We start from the raw sequence: 15,667 nt of genomic DNA on the forward strand, positions 1-15,667 counted from the left end.
TTTCTCTGAGCACTTGCTTCCCAAGCAATTTCTCTCCCATCCTAAATTCTGTGTTTGCAGGTGATCCCTCCTTTCCTGCCACACACCAGACCTAATGCACAAGAAGTTTATCCAAGATGCAGGGGTCACCTGTGCCTTTCCATGGTTCAGACCACCTGCACGTTCAAGGACTGCAGCACCCATGTTCGTGTAGATTTTCCCTGTGGCTGGAGAAGACGTGCTCTCTATGCTAACAGAAGTCTCTGATTTCCTTGCAGGAGGACCTTTCCATCAGCATTTGATTTGGAAACACTGTGTGGGACATGCAATACTCCCTGGGAGGGTTTAATGCCTTCTTCCCGTCAGAAGCATGAGGCTGCGTCCTGGGGTCGCGATGTCAGTGACATGTGGCTGACACTGAACACTGAGGCCCAAGTGTCAGCCAGCTCTTGGAGGAGCTGTGCTCTGTCTGCTGCACAGACACGTTCATGGTCTCCAAAGGGAGGGGTTGAGGACAGAACCATGAATTCAGTGTTTTCCAGGTGGCTGTGTTCTCTCCGTGCCAGATGAATCCCAGCGCTATGAAATGTGTCCCTGTTCTTCTTCCTAAAGAGATGCATCTGCTGATGTCAACTTCCAGGTAAGGACACAGGAACCTGCTCTCCCTCAGCATCTGTGGCCTTTGGCCTCTACTGGTAGTCAGGCATCCCAAGAAAACTGGAAGTGACCTAAAACCCTTTTTTTTGCTAACCCCTGGCCAGTGTTGCGGATAGAGAAGTAATGGCAGTTTTCCAGCAGGTGAGACCCTCCAGGCCAGCTAAGCTTTTTCTAAGAAGAAAAATAAACACAGGAAATATCATCCTTGCAATAAGATAACAGAGAAAGGAAGGCTGGGAGAGCTTTGTAATGCTTGTGTGTTGAGGGGAAACCCAGAGCTTGGAGCTCTCTCCAACAGGAGCAAGCAGATGTTGAACCTCAGCACAAAGGAAGGGGTTACTGCCGGGAGGGGAGGGGAGAGGAGGAGAGGAGAGGAGAGTTTTCTACTTTGCTCAGACAGAGGAGGGGTTGCTCTCTAGGTTATAGGGTCTGTGGAATGAAGATCTTGGGTCTAGATGTGGGGTGAGTTAGTGCTTACTCTCTGCTCCAGGGCAGAGACTCTGATCAGCTCTGCTCTGTTTTTCTGTCTCAAAAGCAGTTCTCAGTCTTGGTGTTGATGGAAATTCTGCTCTGTCTCACCTGTGAAACCCATTCCCTGAACTCTTCCCTTTGTGTCCCATCCCCCCAGATCCAATGGGCTTATCAGAGCCTCCACACTGCTCAGGTTACCCTTGGTGGAATGGCAGAGCACTATTGTGGTGAGGCATCTGCTGGCTCCATCCCTGTGCTCAGTGAGATGGAGAAACCACCTGTGGTGCCCAAAATAGCCCGTGCCTGGGCAATCCAATCCAAATGGTGTTGATAGTGCTGGGGGATTCCCATGCCTCATAAAGAGGCTTTTGTTGGGAGGATCTAAACTGAGCTCCAGGCCTTGCCAGCTGTGGAGAGAAGCAGATGGATCTGCAGTACAAAAATAGATGGAAGCAGACTTGTTCTGCCTCTTTTCTCCACCAGCTCAAAGTACAGCCCCAGAGGTGCCTGGTCAGCAGAACCAGAGCAGGGAACTGGGTGCTTTGCAGCTGCCAGTCTGCCTGGAGCCCATTAGCTATTGTCAGAGACAGAAATTTATCTCTTCTCAGTCCCATTGCCTTACAGCTGCCATGTGGACAATCTTGTTTGCTCGCAGCTGTTGGCAGCATGTTACATCCCATTTCCCTGGGGCAACGAAAGCAGGAGAATGGGACATTTCTGTGAGACACCATGTCCCTGAAAGAGGTATTAGTCTGTGGCTATGTCCTCTGAGATGTCTGCTCAGCACTTTAGGAAATGTGCTGAAGACTTGCACCAGTGTGTCAGGGGCTGTTTCAACAGCTGACTGGTAGATTTTGCAGCATCTGAGACCTTTGTGTATTGCACATGGAAATCTCACCTTTTCCCAACCCCAGCTACAGGGGGAACGTTTTGGACTGGTATTGTCTTTGTTGTTGTTCCAAGTGACTTGGCTGCCTGTTTCAATGCCATAAGTTCATATGAAAACTTAGAGGTTAAAACACCTTCCAAAGGCATCTGACGCTCATCAGCCTTGGTCTCTTATGTAGATTAAAAAGGGATGTCCCCTGTGGGTACCTCCAGGCCCAGTTGTTCATCCCAGTACTTTCCATCTAAATTAAGAATTTATTCAACTCTAAAATATGATGGTTCTTGTGCACAAAAGCAATTGAGAGGGCTGCACCAATATTCAGCTGCCTCAATATTCAGCACAGGCAGGACATGTCCCTGTCAGTCCATCAGTCCCATGTTTGCATAAAATCCCCTTCTCAGCTGGCATCCCCACTCCATCCCTCCCCACTAACTGAATAAGGGGCATGTAGATGTTTCCTGAAGGGGCTTTCCAAAGGCACTAATTTGATACACACAGGGCATCTTCCTGTAATGAATATTCCTGAGGTAAGGTAATTGAAGCTGACTCTGGATGTGTGGGTGGGGGCAATAGCTGGCAGAGACCATGGGATGAATAGAAGAAAATCTATTGTTCCAATAAATTCAAATGTGTTGTCTCTCTTCATGCTCCCCAACTTCTACCTGCGTTGTTTGTTTTGAAGATGGTTGCACTCTTCCTCCCTTCCTCACTTTTTTCTTTTTCATTTCATCTTATGAATTTGTTCTGCACTTTTTTCATTTTTAGCTTTTTCTTTCTTTGCTGGCTTCTCCTCTGCCTCATGCTCTCCTGCTTCCTGAAAAGCTGCATGCTGTGGTGTGTCAGGCAGAGGCCCCGAGGCTGGCCATAGCTCTCCACACTGGCATCCAAGGATACACTAGCTGATTCCCTGATATTTCTTTGTGCCAAATAGCAGCAAGAAGGGAAGAGGGAGCAAAGAGTAGCATCATTGGGAGAAACCAGGTCAGAGGCTGAGGTGGGTGCACAAATGGGGCCCTTTTGAGAAGAAATTTCCAAAAGGCTGCAGAGAGTTTCTCATCAGGAACATTCTCCTTGATCACAGACCCCTGTGTTCTCATTTGGTGCTGGGAGTCAGTAAATAGTGGCAGCATTGAGCCTTTCCACTTATTTACAGCATTTCCTTTTGCTGGCTGGGGGGCAGAAAGGGTTGTCTAAAGGTCTTGTGTTTTATCTGAATAAGTCTGATTTGCTAAGTAGAGGCAATTGCTCTTCCTATACCTTGGGAAGAACATGGTGGGGGAAAGCTGATTTCTGGGCCCCAGAGATTGGGGTTTTTCCTCACACATCTAGAAAGCCTGGATTGACAGAACTGCTGACAAGAACCCACCAGTAACATGCCAGTAAACAGACTGGGAAGCATCTGTCCTGCATTTCAATGGTGTAAATTTGACATTTAACCCCTGTTTCTTTTTTTAACTGCTTAATATTTGGTACTTACAGGAATATTTCAGAAACTAAATTGATAGGATTCAGCTCACAAGATGTTTCATCTCTAGGGACTGCCATGAGAGGTCTCCACACCTCATGGGAGAGCTCAGTGTTGCCTCCACTTTGGGCAGTCAGAGGCTGGGATGGAGCCTTCACAGGAAATTCCAGCAGCACTGCAGGAAAGGTGGGATTTAAAACTGAGAGCTCCAGCAGTCCAGTCCAGACCGCATTTGCATCTCCACATGTCCAGTGAAACCCTAGATGCAAAGCAGAATCAGGACTAAATGTGTGCTGTGATCACTGTGTGCTTGGTGCAGCGCAGCAGGGGAAACATCCTCCAAACCACAGCCCTGCTTAAGCACCTGATTTGGGCAATAACTTGGTCTAATAATTCAGCAGCATTCGAACCACAAGTGCAGCGTGTGTATATTGGTACCTCCGTTTTTCCAGGTGGCCACCGGGGGTCATTTTCACTTTTGTTTTGCATTGTTGAAGTCGGACAGGATGCTCGAGCTGAGGACCGGAGCAGCGAGTGCTCCCTCTGCTGTCTGTGGTCCTTCAGGTTCTTGGCTAATCTGCTCCCTGCTCAGATTAAATGATTTGCTGGGCTGGAGATGACACTGGAAGCTGTTTGGTCTGCAGATGGCTCTGTAAAGGACCCATGAAATACATTTATTGCTGTTTATATGCAAGGCCCAGTGTGACTCACAGCCTGTGTGTGACTGAATTCGGGTTTGGACCCAGTGTAATACACAATGAGAAGGGATGGACATGTCAGTTTTGTATTCAGCTGAGGATGGACTGGAGGACACTCATGCAAGTGGTCTTTCCTGAGGAGGTGACACCTGTGATGTGTCATCCTGCATGAGACAAGAGGAAACAAAATCCTGTTCAATTTTGTAGGTACACAGTTTGTGGTAATCAGGAATGGGGTTGTGGTTAAGCCTCATCTCTAATAGGCTACAGCTGTGAAAAGCAGGTGAACAGTGTTGAAAGCAGTGAGACAAGGAGTGCCCAGATGCACTGACCAGTCACCAAAGGGAACAGAAGGTGCAGTGCATGAATAATGAGGGGATAAAAGGCTGGGCCAAAGAGCTAGGTGGGCAGCTGCTTGCAGCCTTGTGGAGTGATGTGGTGTTACACTGTATGGGTTGGAGCTTTCTGAAATTGTATGATGATACTCTGTGTATTGTGGCTGTCTCAACTGCAACACAATTTGGGGTAGAAATCTCAGGTCTGTAAAGCAGCTTCTTCCATGGACTTCTCTGATGGTTTATTTCAGACAGGTTTCTTTACTCCTAAAGGAGAGACTGATGGAGACTCAGACCAGGATACATGACTTGACTCAGCATTAAGACTAAGGCCCTTGGGGGCCAAGAAGTCAAGGGGGAATGGGGCAACCACAAAGGATTTTTAAAAGCAATTAAGTAATTTAAGAGGAAAAGTGCCTCTAAATTGTTCTGAATGTTGTGATTATTAAGCTTATTAACCCTGGTCATTATTTGTTTGGGTGAAGATAGAAAACATTCTGGCTGTCTGAACTGGGCAGTGCCTTGCCAAAGAGCAGCAGCAAGGGCAGCAGCCCTTCCCTTTGCCTTGGACTTGTGTGGCTTCTCACTTCATGTTTTTGAGGCCTCTTTTTTCTTTTGGAGGGTCTTCCCCTTTGTTTGCTTGTTTTGTGGGGGTTTTTTTGTCCCTTCAGGACTCTCTATTTGCAAACCACATTCTGGAATTGTGCTCAGGAAGACATTCCTGTGTTTCTCAACTGTAATATAATCAATCCTTTGTTATGGTTTTTCACTTAGTTCAGGTGCCCCTGAAGGATGAGCAGCTGTGGTCAGAAGCAACAAGGCTTTCTGGCTGTGATTGTTCACTGGCCTGGCAACTAATAAAAGTGCTATTTTTCTTCACCTTGGTTAAACTGCAAACATGTCCCTGCATGCACAAGACATGGAGGTTCAATAAACCCAAGAGGCTCATTGTTAAACAAGGTAAATCATCCTGAGAGGCTGGTCATTACATGGTTTTCTGCATTTAAAAAAGGAAATTACCTTATGTATCTTTCTTGTTGTTGTTAAGTTTGGCCCTTGCTTTGTTAGCAGCTGTACACATTAAACAAGCTAAACTAAAATATAGCATTTTAAAAAATGAGATATAGGAATAAGAGAAACAAGCAGCAACCTGATTGTGCATCTGAGTTCATCCAGACCATATGGAAGCTGTGAATTGTAAGCAGGCAGCTGAAAGACAAAATGGTAGTAATTTTAGAAGTTTTGTTTGAGTTTATGAAAGTAAGTGAGAACATGCTTATAGGCCAAGTATGTGGATGAGGGAAGCTGAATCACTGGCAAATCAGAGGCAAGAAGAAAGATGTGGAGGTCAGGACTTGGAAGGGTTATCCCTTCCCAGGGATATGAATATTTTGTCTAATGCATAAGGAGATGGAAAGGTGAAGAAAGGCCACAGGCATATTAGTTATTTGTAAATTGCACTATGCCGTCCCTCCCTCTGCCCATTTTCAGCCATTGTGTGGAGCAGGCAGCAATATGTGTGCATGCTGCATCCATCCATCTTCATAATAGCTGGCTTAAATTGCACAATCTTTAGGAATATCATTTGCAGGCAGCTCTTATTGCTGCTCCCAGCCTCTGTCCAGTAATCTGTGGCTCCAGGGGATGGGCACATTTTGAAACTGTGGTGAGACAGAAAGTATTTGTAAGCTGCTTCTCCTCTCACCTTTGTATTCTATTATTCTGCTAAATCATTGCTTTGTAAGTAAGCATTCCTCTAGGACTGGTAATTCAAGATCTTGTGATTCAACATGACTAGAGCATGATTCTTTGTACCTGTAGGAAGTGAGGAATCTTTCCACTCAGATGCTTATATCCTCGGGGAAGGCTTCCACTGAAAACTGCAGCTTTGTATATACAGAGCTTCCCAGTGCTTTGGTTTCTGAAGAGATGTTGCTTGCAGTGGAAAATTACACATTGCTAGAAGGAAGCCTTGAAGATCTGCAACAGTTTACGTGAAATTAGGCACATAAGATGACCAGAGAAGCACAGACCAGCAGATGTGATAGTCAGTGTATCATTTTTTTTGTACACTGAATGCAAGGTCCAAGTGAATCTCTGAAGTGTTGCAACTCCTCAGGATCACAGCCTAACTGGATGTTGTTTTGCAATGCTGAGCAGCCCTTCAGTGTAATTGCCTCTTCCCTCCCAAAGCCTGAACATCTGGATTTATGGTGACAAAAGCAATCCAGCAAGAAAGGGCATGAGAAACGGTACCCATGTGGATTAGAAGAGATACTAGATATGGTCTGAGTTACAGCACATGGAAGACACTCTCTGGCATTCCCCAATTGTCCCACCCCTCAGTAACAGCTCCACTGCTGCTCCCCTCTGTTGGGAACTGCTGCTCACAGGGATGGCTCCTCAGCCAAAACATCTCTCAGAGCTTCTCTGCCATCATCTAAAATGGTGACACATCAGCCCCTTTCCATAGGAATTACTGATAACAGACTTTTCACCCTAATATCAATTTATTAATTGCCTTTCTGTATTTTAGGTGCATGTTGGTTAATTTTCACCTGCCCTCCTCTCTGGGGAGAGCATACAACCCATGTGTTACAAGATCATAAAAACTCTATGGCTGAAGGGGATGCTACAGTAATTGAGGTGACCACGTCTCCTCCTGGGACAATTAGGAATTTTGGTGCCCCCTGAAAGAGTTATATGGACCCTAGTCACACATCTTCACCTCTGCCTGGAGTGCCTGCTAATGCTCTGTGGAGTCAGGGTGGGGAGTGTGGATGGTAGATAGGCAGATATGTGTTCTTCACTGCTCCTTCTGATTAACGCAGGAGGAGGCTGTGCTAGAGGGGCTTCCCAGGGCACAACCTGGCTTGATGGAGGCTTTTAAAAATTTCTGATTTTATTGAGTTCCTAGAACTGAGCTGATGCTGGTGACTGTCCTTATGCCAGGCCCAGGAGGAACTGAACTGTGTCAACATATTTGTGAGTGACACGCTTGTGGCTGCTTCCCATTGTGGAACAGAGGATGTAGAGGGTGAGTGGACAGATAGCAAAAATCTTCAGGCATGCAAATAAAGGGGGGGTATGCGCTTTTTCCAAAAACACTTATTTTTGGTATGTAAGAAGAAGGGTCCTTTGTTCAGGGTATTTCTCACCCGGACTTGCATCTTGGAGGAAAGCAAGAGCTAGTGCTCCTGTTGTTCTTAGTGATTAAGAATTCCCACAGGAGACCCAGTGTATCTTTGACATAGGCTCATTCCTTTGTCTGCTGGCTGCCTCCATCCCCATCAGTGAGGCTTTCTCTGCCCCCCTCTCTCTCTCTTCTCCCATTGCTTTTTGCCCCTACCAACTTGAAAAAGCATCTTTTAAATAATCTTTGTTGACAGAAGCTGTCTTATTTGTAGATGCTGCAGGGGTTGGGAAGGCTCCTCAAGCAAAGTTCAGTCTTTGGGGTCATGGAAACCAGCCAGGAATTTCTGCTCTCCCATTCCCAGGGGCATGAGGAGCCCACAGAGGAAAACCAAAGGTGACCATTTCCTCAGTTGAAATGTCATTGACCTGGATTGCAGTTGTTTTCCAAGACTTTTTAAGATAAAGATAGTAGTTTTGGAAATATAATGGGTATCTTGATGGAGGATCATTTCAAATTATAGACTCCTACAAAACAATATAGGAAAATTTTATTTAAAAAGAAGAAAGCATCATTACTGTCTTTTTCAAGTCTTCAGAGCTTGTTTTTTTTTTAAGCTCACTGGATACATATGAGTAGCTTGTTCACTGAGGGAGCTGGATATTAAATGGCCAGATATTATTTCTTGAATAGTCTAAAATGTTAGCTATGTGCTACAGGATCACTGAGGATAGTGTGTTACTCACAAGGAGAAAGGAGGTGACACTGGGACTAAAGCTGCTCTTTTCTGTAAGGGTGATATCTTAACAGCTCTCATGGGAGGAAGGACATGTTCAACCTAATAGGATAATGGAATAATATGTTGAACATATCAGCTTTGACACAGACCATCTGGTGGCTGTAGACACAAATAACCTAAGGAAAACAAATTTGAAATGTTTCAGGAAATGGCTATATGCATGCAGCACAGTGGGGGGGGCAGGAGGGTGCCTGTGTGTAGAAGGAAAGAGATAAAAGCCCCTCTCTTTGGCTGTGGGAAGAGTGTCTCACTTGTTCCTGGAAAGGACTAAATTCCATCTTTAATGATATTTGGGCTATAAATTTAGTACTGACATCTCCTCAGGACCCACAGAACTCTGCACTGCGAGCTTGGACCAAAGGTCTCATGTGGAGTCTAGCTGGTAAACAGAAAAATCCCCAAAGCCAAACAAAGAATCTTCCTACAGTTACTGTTGGAAATTTGCTCAGAAATTGTTGGTATGGTAACTATTGCTCAGCAGGGAAATTATCTCCACCAGTAGGTCATCCACAATCTCTTCCCTTCCTTCTTTCTACTGCCTTTGTGTTTCTAACACATCCTGTCTTTTTATCTCTGGGTTTAAATTCCAGCGCCCCGCGTGTGGCTCAAGTCAAGTGACGCAGAGGTGAGGCTGCTCTGGGTGCACACCTGGCTGCCACCTCTCAGCCCCTGTGTGACCACCGCAAGGTGGGACCCTGAGGCACCACTCCATCACTCTGGCTTCCCTCACCATGCCACCAACGACAGCATCAGTGACATAAACTGCTAACAAGCCTTTAAAAGATGCTGAAAATACCCCAAATCTTGCAGAGGTGTGAGAGTATTAGTTGTTGGTTTTTTTGGGTTTGGATTGAAGGTATTTGAGATGGTTGTTTATGTTTGGATTTAAGTGTTAATTATTTTTTATTAGTAAAATGGTTTTACTATTGTGAGTTTGGTAGTTTTTCATTAGAAGGTATAAAATGGTTAACAATTTTTTATAAGGTTTTTAAGACTAAACTATTTAATAAAGAATTGACACTTAGATGTTTTTAACTTAATAACTGATTTTAAAGAGCTCGTAATGTGGACTTTTTGGTTTAATTACAAAATGCTACTTAAACTCATGAAGAAGAAGGAAGAAGAAGCATGAAGAAGAAACTCAGGACGACACTTTGTGCTTTTTATTTTGCTTCTATCTACACTATACTAAAAATCTTAAAACCTAAATTTTTCACTAAGTGATACTCTTACACTACTCTCTATAATCTATTTCACACTTTTGTGGATTCTAGTCTATTTTGAAGTCTAGGAAACTTTCTCTATGAATGAGGGTCAAAGTTAGTGCTCTCTTGGGGGTTAGGGCACCCCAGAGCAGACAGAGAAATATTCTCGGTGCTCTGGATTTCTACAGAGGCAAATCAATCCCTGCAGATCCCCTCTTGCCTTGGTGGACTCGTGCTGTCTCATTTGGAAGTTTTCAGTTTGTGCCATTACAAGTCCGCAGACATTTGTATGGGCTCAGGAAGGACAGTAGAATGTGTTACACTCTTCATAAATGCACCTTCCTTATGTGTCAGCAGCAAGTATCACTTTCCTGTGCAGGAATGGCTTTGATAAAAAGTACACTAATAAGATATACTCCATTGACGAGTTATTTCTGGAACAGACAGAGCTGAAAGGAAGTCAGCATTACACACAGACACTCTTTGGCCTGGGAAGGTCTGAGAACCCTTTAAACACTTGGCTCAGAAATGGCTCTTTTTCTTTTATCTAGGAGATTTTTCCTTTCCTGTTAAGTTAATTAAACTTCTGTTTTGTCTTCCTCATGCCCTTTTGCCAGCATCTAGGCTGTTCATGAAGACACCAGTTCAATAACCATCATTTAGAGTGTCAAGCTTATGTTCCTACTGCCAAGTGCAGCTGCAGCTGTCTGCCCAATCTCACATGTTCCTGTGAGCCAGAGATATTGGCCTTCACTACACAAATGTGTCGTTGAGGCCTCCCAGATTCCCTTCCATGAGCTGTCCTTAAAAGATGGCAAGTTTTGTTGTCCTCCCACTTCTCTGAAAAAAGGGCTTGTTTACACCGAACAACTGATTTGGGTTGCAGTGAAATCTGCAGTCCAAGTGAGATATTACTTCTGTTAGTGCCCCATATTCTCAGTAATATCACAGATATTTTCACTGTGGAATAAAGTATGTTACACAGAAATAAATTCTACAGCAGATCAGGTTATTCTCAAGCAGAAGTTTCCAGGCTGGGCATCAGTGTCAGTCCCTGTGTATAAAACCTCTGAAATCCTGAGATACTGTGTCTGGGTGTCAGGGGTATGGATCAACTCATTGGGTAAATTCAATTGAAGGGTTGAAGCCCCTTTGCCACCTCCTAGCACAAAATTGTGCTCCCACATCAAGGTGCAGCAGATGGATCCCACAGGTGCTTCTGTTTTTATTTCCTTTCCTGCCACTGAAATCACTCTGCAGGTCTAGTTCCTTCTGGTCAGTGGGAGCTGTGAGTTGAATGGCTTTGGTGAGAGACTAATGAGGAAGTATTTTAATATAGAGAATGTCCTGTCTTTGGGCCAGCCCGTGTAACCTGTGCTGGCGGTCCTTTTATGAAGAGGATAAAGATCTCTCTGTTTGAGAGGTCTAACACGTTTTCCCTAATAATTCTAGTGGTGGGAAGGGTCTCATCCTCTGTGAGAGAGAGCCTTACCACAATTTCCTCAATCTCAGCATGAGTGCCTTCCCAGAAAAGCAAGGTGTTGACTGGTAGTGGATGTTGCTGTTCCTTCTGTGCTGTCAAGTGTGAAACTAAAGATTAATGTAGCACTCTATTGACTGCTGTGTGCAGGTTTTGACCTGCCCAAAAAATATTCAATGCCTATCCTAAAAGTTACCCACTTGTTGTCCAGTTTAGTGGGCAAGCTCTGGAAACAAACTGCTTCAAGGTTCTTGTTGAGTTGCTTGGAATACCATCAAACCCCAAACCATAAAACTGAGAGCCAGGGCAGTGTACTGAATCATTTAATACCACTTTGCCACTGGCCAAGCTATTAACCAAAGCTCTCACCTAGAAGATAATGGGTCTTGGGGCCATCTAACAGGCTTGCCTGGAACAATTTGCAGGTTTTTGCATGAAATAATCTTTCAATTACATTTTTGCTCTTAAGGGCAATGTAAGGCTCCTTTATTCTGGTTTTGGTTTTAACTTGGGTGGCTCTGAGGTAGCTGTTTGGGATTACATTACAATCAGATCCTTTATGCAGGGTTAAGTGACTGAAAATTGTCCTTTTTGGAATTTCAAACAAACTCCCATTCCTTTCAATATGATCTCTCTTATCAAAAGCTTTTCCAAAGTTCATACAATTCACATAGAGCTTCCACTCAGAGGGGAACTCCTTGAGGATTTTGAAGTTAGCCGTGTGATAAATTCAAGCCCATCTTTTGCCAAATCAGATCACTCAATTCCAAATTAGATGCTTGCTAATTCCATTACCTAACAATATTCTTGACAGGAATAGGGCAGTATAGAAATGTCATGTTCCAGACCCTTCCTCATGTCTCCAGCTCTTACACTTTGAAATACTTAATTTTTGCAAGGATTTAAACAAAAGATCTTTCTTGTCCTGTGAGGGGAGGGCCATCTTCCTCTTCCCAGATTATACCTAAAATTCATTCATTTTGGTATAGACTACTACTCACTTTGATGAAGGATTAGAACACTATTTATAGTAGGTGCTTAAAACCGGGCTTCCTGAACCCGTGGAAAACAAATGCGCCAGATTTTATTCTTTTGTTCTTTTAATAAACTGTCCGTGAGATTCTTCCCCTCCCCTCCTTTCCTGCTGGTTTACTTGCATTCTTATATGTTCAGTGTTTTGCTCTTCTGTCTTTGTTCCAGTTTATCAGCAATTTACACACAGTTGTTTCCCAGACTCCATGATTTCGACAGCAAAAATAACACTGACCTTTTGAGCCCATGAGCAATCGTGTTGGTGGTAATTTAGCAGAAAGTTACAGTAATGAACAAGAACTCTGCTCTTAAATATTAGATCACTAAATGTATTTTATGAGTCTTTATTACTTTTTTAATGCACTTCCTGTGCACCAGGGAGACAGCCATATTCCAGGGGAAGATGAAGTTTTTAATTGGCAAAGTAGCCAATTTGCAAATCTCTTCTGCTTTAAGGATATATTTTCAGGTGTGATTCAGTCAAAGCAATCAAGGAAAATGTTCCTAGCTAGAAAGACAACAGCACTAACAACAGAAGGGATCTTCCAAAGTTATATTAACTCCGAAAACTGTGAGCTGGGCTTTTCCTGTGGGAGGGAGGGGAGAGTGCTAAAATCTTAGATTTCACTGCCCGGATTTGGGGCTGCCTGGGGACTGCTTTGGTCCCAGGCATGTCTGAGAGCAGACAAAATGTATTGTCAACAATAAACTTCCTCAGTTTTCAGCCACTTCCCCTCACCCAGCCTTCAGAACAGCAGGAAGCTAAAAGCAGAGGACACAAAGCCAACGAGATGAGGTTTGTAATTTGGCTCTGCTGCTCTGCAGGTGATTGTACCTATGGCTGTTGCAGAGTTCATAGTTAAGACAGGTAATCTGAATGCAGGCTGGAATTTTCCATTCATATCAAAATCCTCAGCTTCACTTTGGCTTAAGTTTACATACAGACCCATTTCTAAAACTGATAACAGGGCTTGTAAGGATTTAAGTAGAATTAGGAAGAGAGCTTTGTCTGCAAAAAACCCAAACCCCAAAACCCCCACCAGAGTTGTGTTATTAGCAAGAGGTCATGGTACAAAGGAGTGACTTTAAAACAGAGAATTTTGGTTTTCCTTCACCACAGCACCCTTAAACCAAAGCAGAGAGACAGGAAGGTTACCAACTCCCTTCTTTTAGCTGTGTATTAAGGAGCTTGAAGCTTGTGTTTTATCCTCCCACTATATTTTAGACCTTCTCCTCTCCTACACTTCTATTATGCTAATTTCCCTTCACTGCCTGTCTCTTAAACTTGAAATGTTTTGAATTAGGTGTGTTTCGAGATAATTGTGTTATATTTCCACATGAAGCAAGGGAATTTGTATTTAAGGTGAAGCAATGTAAAGACCTGATTGCAGTAGAATTCAGTACTTTATTTTGTGGCTACTGGAAGAGGACATTGTAGAAGATAATTTTAAAGGGCATTTAAAGGGCAGCATTAAAAAAAGCAAGCTTAGACAGAGCACCAACATCATGTGCCCTTGCAGGACACATCTGTGTCCACCCAAATCCCTTGAGAGGTGTTAATAACCAGCAGCATGACACTGGGGATATCTGAGGCAGGTACTGGATTAGGGACATGAGTTATTAATTTATTTAGCTGTTCTGGGGAACTCTGTGTGAGCAATTTTAAGGACTGACATGCAAAGAGAGTGCCAGAAACACGATTCATATGATGATAGTAGCAGGGTTTGTAAGAAGCTGGGTGTTTCAGAGGGAGTGCATATACTGCTACAGGACAGAGAGAAATGCTGCCTCTAATCCTCCCTATGAGCACTGGTTTGTGATGCTGTTCAGCCGTTCCTCCTATATTGGGCTACAGCAGAAAGACTTTGTTTGTTTGTTTAAATCTTTTCTTGGGTCTTTCCCAATTTTAGCCTGAACTCCAGATATTTGGCTCTTATTAATTCTCCAGGGTGGTTCTGACTAATGCTAGGGTGCTATTGTGGGGTTTTACAGGAACTCTTGGGAACAGTCTTGCAGCACAGAGCTGTGGACCAGCACTACCAAAGCCCAGGTTTATCTCTGTGATGGTGTCTGTGCAGTGCAGGGTTTCAGCACAGAAACACACGAGAACTGTTTCTGTACAGATTGCACTGTGTGGTCTTGACTTCTCGACTTTATGGACCACCCTGACTGAGGGCAATGGAGATGAAAAGAATGTGCACTTCAGAACTGTTTTGCAGGAATTTTCCCTCGTTTTGAAGTGCTTTTGTTCCATAAAATACTTATTTTCCTCTAAATCAGTTATTACAGTTTGGGTTCATACCAAAAGCTTCAGCTGTTTCCCAAAACAATTACTTGGTCCAGGTAATGCAGAACTGAGAAGTCAAAATACAGAGGTTTGAAGAAGTCAGAATCAGAACTGGGATCTGGATTCAAGCATCCTACTTAACAGATAATTGCAATGACTGAGGTAGAACATTCAGACTTAAATCCAAGCCCTCTAATGTGCTTTGTCTGGAATATGGAAGGCATCTTCCTTTATTAGGTTACTTTCCTGCTCAACATCAACATTTCGTGCTTTGAAGGTTTATTGTGTTGGCTGGAGTTATACCTTTATATACACGCAGTCCCTATGGAATAGCCTGGTCTCCTTTCATCATTATTAGTAATTCTAGGCTTGTCATTTCCTACCCATGCAGTCTGGACCTCACTGCGTTGTTGCAGGATGGTTGACACGGTGCACAGGAAATGTTCTGTTTTTTCAGGTCTCCACTGTTCCTAAGTATTCTTTTCAGGGGCTTCAGTTTTATTGCATGAAGTCCATTTCCTACATGTAGTACAATTTACTAAATTACAAATAAACAAGGCACCAATAGAGAAGTCAGTGAAAGTTCACACTAAGAATAGAACTTGAAGAGAAAAGTTCAGTTATGTGACCTTCTTCAGGAGCTGGATACAAAATAGACCTGCTGTTTTTCCCTTTAATTTGCAGTCCAGGCAGAAAAGAACTTGAACAGTTCCCAGAGAAACCCAGGCCCTTCTGTTTTTTTCTATGAATCCTCCAGAAATGCTTTATCTGTTGACATCCTGGCTATGCTGATACGGAAATGAACTTACTTGGCCTCCTCATTTCCCCCCCTATATTGTCAGCTGACTTTTTCATTGATCTCCCTCCCTGCAATGTTTAAAGATTTGCCAGCCACGGACAGAACAAAATGTTACAGATAGGTACCTTTAAAATTGCCCATTAAAGAAAATTAGCATCATCAGATGAAAAATCTAATGTACGTATCAGTCACTGCTTATTATTGTCCTTCAGAAACATGTTTGGGAAAAAAAAAGTAGTTTCACTGAAACTTTTTTGGTTAAAAAGGGTGATTAGAGAGAAAGAATCACATCTCCAAATGCCTTGGAAAAAAAAAGTAATTTCACTGAAACTTTTTTGTTTCAAAAGGGTGATTAGAGAGAAAGAATCACATCTCCAAATGCCTTGATGAAACCAGACTACCCCTGGACACTTTCTGCCTAAAGTTAAATATTAGACA

Source organism: Onychostruthus taczanowskii, unplaced genomic scaffold (genome assembly GCF_017590055.1).
Source record: "Onychostruthus taczanowskii isolate IOZ18803 unplaced genomic scaffold, ASM1759005v1 scaffold64, whole genome shotgun sequence".
NCBI lineage: Eukaryota > Metazoa > Chordata > Aves > Passeriformes > Passeridae > Onychostruthus > Onychostruthus taczanowskii.